Source organism: Pseudopodoces humilis, chromosome 1 (genome assembly GCF_049639895.1).
Source record: "Pseudopodoces humilis isolate 2021_Gansu_Grassland_sample_001 chromosome 1, ASM4963989v1, whole genome shotgun sequence".
Lineage (NCBI taxonomy): Eukaryota > Metazoa > Chordata > Aves > Passeriformes > Paridae > Pseudopodoces > Pseudopodoces humilis.
Window position 1 is genome coordinate 85040167 of NC_142200.1, and position 8905 is coordinate 85049071.

Genomic DNA, 8905 nt, shown 5'->3' on the forward strand with positions numbered 1-8905 from the left:
CTCCACAGGAACAGCCACCTCCTGTTTGCATTGAGCCTGCCTCCTGCTAGTGTCACCTGATGGGCCACGGCTCTCACGCAAGAAGAAATAGCAAGAAGTCAAGCTCTAGTCCCCTCTTCTGGGTCACTCATGGTTTTGCAGATCTCTATCACACCACTATCACACCATCCATCCATCCATCCTTGGAAAGAGACAATGTAAATTTCATCCTGCTTACCTGTTCCTTGATATCATCAAGGATGATATCCTTGAAAGATATAATCTCCTATCTTTGCTCAAATTCATTACCTTTGTTCAGCTTCCTCCTGCTGTGATCTATTCAAGATGAGAGGACCAGAACTGCAGGGGTGGGAGGAGGGGGTGTGACCCTCGGAATTGGACTTTTTTGCCCCTGTTCTCCTTCTATAAAGTAGTAGTATTTAATCTTTTATTCCACTGCTACTGAGTACTAGCTGATGGTTTCAAGGAACTATTACAAACCCACAGTTTAGCTCTTACATAAGAATAACAAAGTGTTAGCTCAGGATATTATATGTGAAGTTAGGATTAATATTACCCAGGACTTACATTTACATGCACTGAATTTCATCTGCTATTTTACTACATCTCTCAAATTCAGGAGATCATGCTTCAGTTTAGCCTTGAGCTCCTCCAGAACACTTGGGTGATTAGTACCAGCCCTGGCAATCTGCTAATTTTCATGTTGTTTATTTGTACCTCAACCTGTTCCAGAATTACTTCAAATTTTAGGCTGAGCATTTGCTGAACCACTGCTAAAACAAATAACATAGGGAATCTTCCAATCTCCTTCTACAGTAAGCAGACACAAATAATTATCATCTCTGCAGCAGTCTTATCCACATGGCTAACAGATGGCCCTACCAACCTTTTGGGGAAAGTTTTGTTCTTGGTGTTAGGCCCTGCAGCCTCTCCTCTGCCTCCGAGGGCCACTGCTCAGGGCTGGCTTGAGATGGTGCTGTTGTGTGACCTGGCTGCTGGGAGCAGAGCTGGGAGAAGCCTTGCTGGGGCTCTCTGCACCTTCCAGTGTATTCAGCTCAAGCCCTTGCTCTTGGTCCCTGCCTGAGCTGTGCTGTAGATGGCCCTGAGCCCACCCTTGCCTGTCACAAACGCAAACCCGACCCAATAAATTAACTTCCCAGCCCTGCACCTCCTTGTCACAACAGACTCATGTGTCCAGCTGGACTCCTGGCTGCCCCTGGTCACTGTCACCCAGCCCACTCTGCTCTCTCTGCCAGGGACCCACTGTGAGGGCACTGTCCTACCTACTTTGCTTCACTCCTGGCTCCCTGCCCCTCATGCAGCAGCCTCAGCCCCATTACTGCTTGGCAGACAGGCTGGAAGGATGACCAAGTCCTTTTCCTATCTGATCCTCATATTTTTATTATATTATCATCATAAATTTCAAACCCATGATGATGAAACCTGAGGAATGGTTTTGGAAAGGGATGTGGGGAGGAGGAAAAAAGGGACCTCCAGTTTATTCTGGTGTTAGCAGAGGAGGCTCAGCTGCTGCGTACACCACACACATTCCCTGTGCCTGACCTTGATCTGCTTGTTTAACTGCTCCCCGTCAGTTCCTCTTGCTCTTAAAAGGGATTAAACTTTTCTCCTGAGAACAAAGAATGCTCCTTCCTCCCTCCCTCCCTCCCTGTAAAAAATGTCAACAGCAACAGCCCTGACTGGAGCTAGGAAAACTTGGAAGGTTGCCATTAACTTTAGCAAGTCAAGAAAGAGGTTTCACTTACAGAGCAGGGACAAGATGAGTTTTCTGTAGAAAATCTACAGAAAAGATAATGGTCCTCCTCTGTCTTCAACATGTATAAATAAACTAGCATTTGATTGGGCATCAGATATTCCTAAGCCTATGATTTACACAGAAACTTGAAGAAAACAGCTTTTCATGCTGAAGCACCTAAAACTTACTCATGAATATAATACATTATATTGTGCCAATGTAGCCAGCTTGTAGCCTCAGCTAGCACATTTTCCTTCTTAAAAATCTGTGTTTTGGTAAAAATTTTACTATGCCAATCTACAAAGGAGATGGCATATAGTCTTCCACTGACTATACTTTAGAAAATTCTACAATACTAATTTTTAAATAGCCTTCAAAAAGAAAGCTAATGCAGTATTGATAACTGTGTTGAAATACATGCAGAAGAACAAAAAGTTAAAAATAAAAGTCAATTTAAGATCTATAGTCATGTCTCAGCAAGCTATAAGTGAACAGCAAGAGGAGCAGAAGCAGGAAGAGCACCTCAGAAAGACAGGTTTTCAAAACACCAGGTTTTATTGGCATAAAAACCACCCACAATATTAAAATATCTTATCATTTCTCCCGATTCTATTTAAGAAAACTAATGCAGTTTTATGGTGTTCTGCATTTTAAATTATGTTTTTCCCCCTTCTCTCCTTCCTCTCTTTTTGTTGCAGCCTTTTTGGTGGTAAAGTGACAAAAGAGGAGCAGGGAGAAAAACAGTGATACAAACATCAAGAAGAAAGAAAAGAAAAATCAGAATGTCTTCTTGTAATGAGACTGATGAGGGTAAATATTGCCCTAAGAAAAGCCTTGCCATAATGGCATGCATAGAAATATATGAACAAACAGGCCTAGAGGCTGAAACAATATCTGTGGCTGGTTTTCTTTTAAAACAATTATATTGATAATGATTTTAGGAACACAGTAAATCTTATGAAGAAAGACTTTTTCTCAAAGTTTCACCTTTTCTCCCTCCCATCCATATAATTTTTTATTAATATAACCTAACTCTCTACAACTTTTGGCTCTTAAAACAGGTTGTCATGCCTACATTCGTGTATACTGATGTTTAGCTCAGCTGCCTAAAATATTTAATCACATTCCAGTGCCATCTCTAAGATTAAGCAGCACTGATATTAAAAGGGTAAAATGAAAACAAATATGGTAATTTTCTCACTTTCAGCTTATAATGTTAATTAAAATTAAAATTTGAAAATTAAATTTGAATGTCCTGACTTGGCTTCTGAACAGGGAATTTCATACGGCATCCACCCAGAGTATGGAAAAGATTATTGATAATAATAATTACAATGGATCACAAGACACTCCTCAGCTCTGAATATTAAATGGAATAAGGACTTGGAATCCTGGTCTAAAAGGTTCCCAGAAAGGGCTTGTTCTACATAAATGCCTCGGACTACATAAACCTAGGACACAGGCCATAGTCAAAGGAAGAGGGCCTAAGGAGTCAGTATTTTTCATTGTATGTCATATCCTTTCTCCCACTTCCTTGCCATTCAAAGGGTTTAAATTGTGCTGGATCTAAAGAGAGACAAAATCCTTACCTTAAATCTGCAGGCTGGGGCATGAAAGGTAATGCTTTCACATTGAGTGAGTAGCAGATCCTGCTACAGGACTTGTGCTGACACTAATTTAGAGGTGAGTTACTTGGGAATAGCTTGGTATATAAATACCACACAGGACCGTGCAGAGCGGAGTCATCTCGAGTCCTGATCCAAGCAGAAATTCAATTTCACCACTTCTTGAAGTGTGGCAACAGCCAGGTGGGAAGCTGCTTTTCCCACCTGGGGAAATCACTCCTGTGCTCTAAGACAGCTCACTCCAGGCTTTAATTGCTCAGCGTAACACTTCTTCCGGATGCGTGCTGCGCACATCTGCTTTGACCAAGAACTCGACACGCAGGAGTGCTGTAGGTGTCTGTGTGTCTAATCTGCAGCCATGCCCTCTGCTGCAGGTGTAAGCAGTGAGCAGCTATTTTTAGCACAGCAGTCCCATAGGATGTTCGGTTGGAGGCTGCTTCAGTGACTGGAATGACAACAGGACTGTACACAGGGAGCATAATTTCCCTCTTCAGGCTAATTAGGAGTGTTTGGGGAGGCTTCCAAGTGAGAGCATCTAACTGCATATGAAATGAAAGATATTCATCTTCCTTCACAGCTATTAATGAATCACCATTTAGATGCCTAATAAACTTGCACATTAAATTCTAATGGCATCGTGCTTCCTTCATTAACCTGAACCACTCTATTGGTGAAAAAATCCTGTTCTTTTACTAGGCACTACAGTGTCTGATACTCCCCGATCAGGCTAAAGCCCTAAGTCTGGATCTGCAATCTCAGAGCAGCCTAAAGTGGTAATTCCATCTTTTCCGTTTATCATGTCCATGTAACAGCTCTGCACCTCTCCTCTGACTCACTGAGACATACAATTCTCTGCCCTATTGCATGCTTCATAAAAATCCTGTCTGGCACTGTAGCCCTATGGAAAATGTTTTCCACTTAAATGCCTCAGATGTCTTAAGCCAAAGCCCTGCAGGTTCACAATATATTGCTACAGTACCTGTTACAGCATCCCTTGACTGGCATTCTTGCTCCTGTTCTGCTGGTATCTGCTTATACCCATTAGCAGCCAGCCTTTTCTCCCCTCAGTCATGCATCTAATCATCCATCCTCCACAGATGGCCTGCCACCTTCATCATTTCTCAGGTTGTTAAGCACGAAGGAGACAAATTGAGTTACAAGTCTCATCACAGATCAGAAGCTGCAGTTCGGAATATTTCAGTGCAGATTGGGTAAATGTCCCTGCTGTCTCCTCAACTTGAGGAATGGGAGTGCCACCCCTCTTAACCAGTCCACAACTGAACCCAAGGATATTATGATATTAAGTAGAAAGAAGACAGAAGCTGTTCTTTCTGAGAAACTTACTGCTTGCACATTCAAAATGCCCACCACCAGTGACTGTGCAGGCTCCATTGTAATGCCACACCTATCAAGCCCCTGAACTCTGTGGGTCTCCTGCCAGGGAACACCTCCACTCTTCCTCTGGCCATGATCATGTTTACCACCTGGAACCACAGGTTATTTGACCAAATTTTTGGCCAAATATTTGACAAATTTGTGATTATCATAATGTCAGCTTGTTTATTGGATTACATATTTACTAACTTTATGGAGAGAAGGTGCCAATAAGTCATTTCAAGTGAACTGCCCATTGACTTCTAAAAATGATTGGAATCCGATAAGAAACACAAGGAAATCCCCCAGCCACCAAAGACTGTTTTTGATTATTTTTGGAAGCTACATGCAAATTGATGTTATTTTATTCTAAAACCCAGGGCAAGATTAATTTATCATAAATTCCAAGGTCACATCAATGTTTTCTAGCAAATGAGTCATCAAGCAATATGCAGAACAAGCTACCGATACTCTTAATTCATGTGTTATACAAAGAATACATCCCCAGACATATAGTCTTTGTAGACATTTCTGGAAAGTATTTCTCTAAAACAGGAAAGATCATGCTAATATCAGGAGATGCTTGTAAAGACAAGGCTTATCATAATAAGGGGAACTCATTGTGAATGAGGCAGGGTGATCATCAGTCACCCAAGTGAGCATCAGCCATGACACAGCTCATGTCAGAAGGCAGCCTAGGGAATCCTGACAACTCAGGAGCAGGACTAGAGTCAGCTGGTCTTGTCCACCTTAAAAATGATAAAGATCCTGGATGGAGCTGAAGAAGAGCCCCTGGTTGGATGGTGTGGGTAAGGTCCTAGGTGAGGTGGATGGTCAGGGCAATCCAAGCCTGTGAGGGCCCTCGTGGCTATCACCTGCAACCATCTGCATTTTTACTCCTACACATATGGGCATGAAGCACGCAGAGTAAAGTGCATGTGGGAATACAGAAGATGAATTCCTAAACCATTTACACGAGCTGTGTGGTGCATTAAAATGGGAACCACAATCAATTCCGTTGCTGCAAAATGTCTGTTTCCAGAAAGTCTAGCATATTAATTTTATACAAAGGCACCTGATCAGACCCAGACATCTCCTTCTTTCAACAAAACCAGCCAGGGCTGGTAACATTCCTTGCAGGATACCAGGTGAGGAACAGTATGATTCAGCACCTGGATGCTGCCAGACCAGAGCGTTCTGAAAAAGATGAATTATTTCAGCTTCAAGACTGAGACTATCCCTGAAGATCTCCTCTTTTTGCATTACAGTCCTTCATTTATTTCTCCGTCCCTCACTTTCCAAGCCTTCCCTGTGCCTCCTGTCTTCCCTTTGACATACACCCACTGCTTGTTTTCCTCACTGGAGGTCACTTCGAGATGGCTGGATGCACCATGTGCTATCACTGTGCTCAACCACTGAAGCCAGCTTCCATAAGACAAAGGAAAACTTGGCAAAATTTGGGACATTTCTCTTCTGAAATGAGCCCATGTTCATTCAAAAGCCATGGAATCTGGTCAACTTAATTTTAATGGCTACAAAGGAAAATAATGGGCAATGGTTGATTTTCTGGTGGTGGTGCTGATGGTGTTTTTTTCCCATTTTACATAACAAAGTTGGCTTCTGGTACATGTAATTATTTCTATTTCCAGCCTGCCCAGTACAAGGTGATACAGCTAAACAAGATTACTTGCAGATGGTTTCCAAACTGAACTACAATGATAAACGGAGCTAACTTACTAATGGAAATTATCAAAGCTGCTTGGAACCCCCAGAATGCTGGAGGAATTTTGATGTGACTGCACAGAGATTTGTAGAGAGGACAAGGAATTGAGAACCTCCTGCGAGTTGGCAGGGGATCCAAAGGAAGCTCAGCACCTCACCGACCTTACAAACGCACATACTGCAGCTGTGTCCCAAGCGTTGCTTTTTGCCTGGTTGTGTCAGAAATAGCTGTACCAGAGGGACATGCAAGGCTTTACACGGAGTGCCAACAGATGTAGTAAAACATTTTAGTGAAGAATCTTCTAGTTTTTGAAGTTCACTGGAAAACACATACACAGAGCCGGTGCTAGGATGCTTTTAATCAAGATTCCCTGTTCACATTTGGGTTTTCTTCTCACCAGTATATCAGTTGTCATTTCTACCTAAAAGTCTCTGAAAACAGTTAGCAGAATTTGAGGGCTAAAAGAAGGATGGTTAGAGGCATCTCCACAGCCCAGGCCAGGGCTGGGCTCTAATCCAGTACTTTCTGGCAGAAGTGGGCACTTGTGCAGCTGAGAAATTATTTCCTACCAGACAGTTCTTCAGTTCAGTCATGTAGATAGCTTCACAGGACAGCAGAAAATTAACTTTACTACTCTGAAAATTGGACAAGGCATCTTCAGAAAATAAGGAGCTTTTCTCTAAATCCTTACCTGAGCAGGTTCCCTTAATAGCAGTCTGTGAAAAATGACAACCCAAACCTGTGCAGCAACTTCTATCCTGCAGTGCAAGGCATCTGCATGCTAGATGTCCTGCTAGGACAAAAACTAAGCACTGCAAAATTCTGTCTCAGCCAACTCTTGGTGTCCCATCTTCCCTTCTTGATACCAAAGTTCAAGCTGTTCTTTCTCTCAACAGAGCACAGTGGGGTTATATGCATCAATTGTAAAAACAGAGGCATGATAACAGTGTTTGAGAAAGCCCAGGAAAGTCTGAATTCATATAGCTCAATTATAAATGCATCCCAGCAATCTTTACTTCTGCTTTTAGGTAATCTCCATTTTTTAGGTCTAGATATATTATGTTTATTACCTTGTTATTTTGCCCCTACCTAAATCCCCCAATGTATGTATTACTAACAGAGTTAATTAGAATGAGAATGGGTTTAGAGCAAGAAGAAATTATCTGACGGCACTGAAAATGGGAATGGTCTGTGTGCTATAAAACTTGAGAACTGCACTTCAGGGTGTGAATATTTCCACAAGAAAGCAATTACGTTGATGAAATCTGATCAGTAAAATAGCCTGAATAATTTGTGTGTGTGTAGGGAAGGGAGTTCAGAGATAGCTGACTGAAGCAGGAATGGATATTACAGGAAGCAATTAGAAAAGGTTCTTTTTTACTTTAAAGTTTGTTACTGAGCTACAGATTATTGCTGCTATGAAGAATGGACTTGGAATCCAAGACTGAGTTTTTAAAAAGTAGTTGATGTAACCAAAGAGAAAGAGACTGGTGGACAAAGCATAGCATAGTGGGATACTCTTTTTCTTCCCTAACTCTCCTAAGATCTGGCAACACTATAATGTCAGCATATTTCATGACTTGAGAAATAAAAACCAAATGAATTTGTCATCGCTGCTCCTGCCAAGAGACACATACCTCCTGCTCCTTCCCTAGATACCAGTACACTTCAGCTCTGTTCTGCTCAGGCAGCTCATAGCAAGGACTGGTACACATGATCCCCACGATATGTGCCAAGGGCAGAAGCCAAAGTTGCAGAGAAAACACAGACCAGCTTTTCAAGGACAAGCCTTACATAGGAAGTGTCTTGGCATTGTGTAGAGAGGGGTTTGGGAAAAAAATTCTTGTGCCACTTACTTCCTTTAGAATCATCAATAGGTTAACTAATGAATAATGATGCTAATTTTTACATTTCTGGAGGACCCCACACAGCACTGGACATGGAGGATTTTACCAACTGCAATGAGTGCACAGGGGAAAGGTCCAGTTAAGAAATCTAAAACATGAAATTTTATTTCAGCTACGTTTTCCTTACATAATGAAAGACTGATTTAATTTTTTTGTTTGTTTGTTTTGATGTTTGGGTTGTTTCTTCTTTGTTTTATACAGTAATGCATCAAGAACTGAATTCTGCAGTGTTTCATGTCCCCAGAATGCCAGGGTACCTGTCAAAAATAAATGTACTTCCAAAACATGCATGACAAGAATCCTGACCATCCAGAATCTGGGCCCCAAGGGCACAAGCAGGTCTGGCTGTCCCTACTGATCCTTGGGTTTGTGCCACTCACTCATGGCCCAGGATCCCATGTCAGGCCCCCAGTCCCTGCTCCAGCAACACCATAGCTGGGCTGCTCTCCCGTTCCCCAGAGCAGGGCCACAGTGGCCTGCCCTTGGCCCACTCTTTTCCTCAGAGAGGTGCCTGATGCTG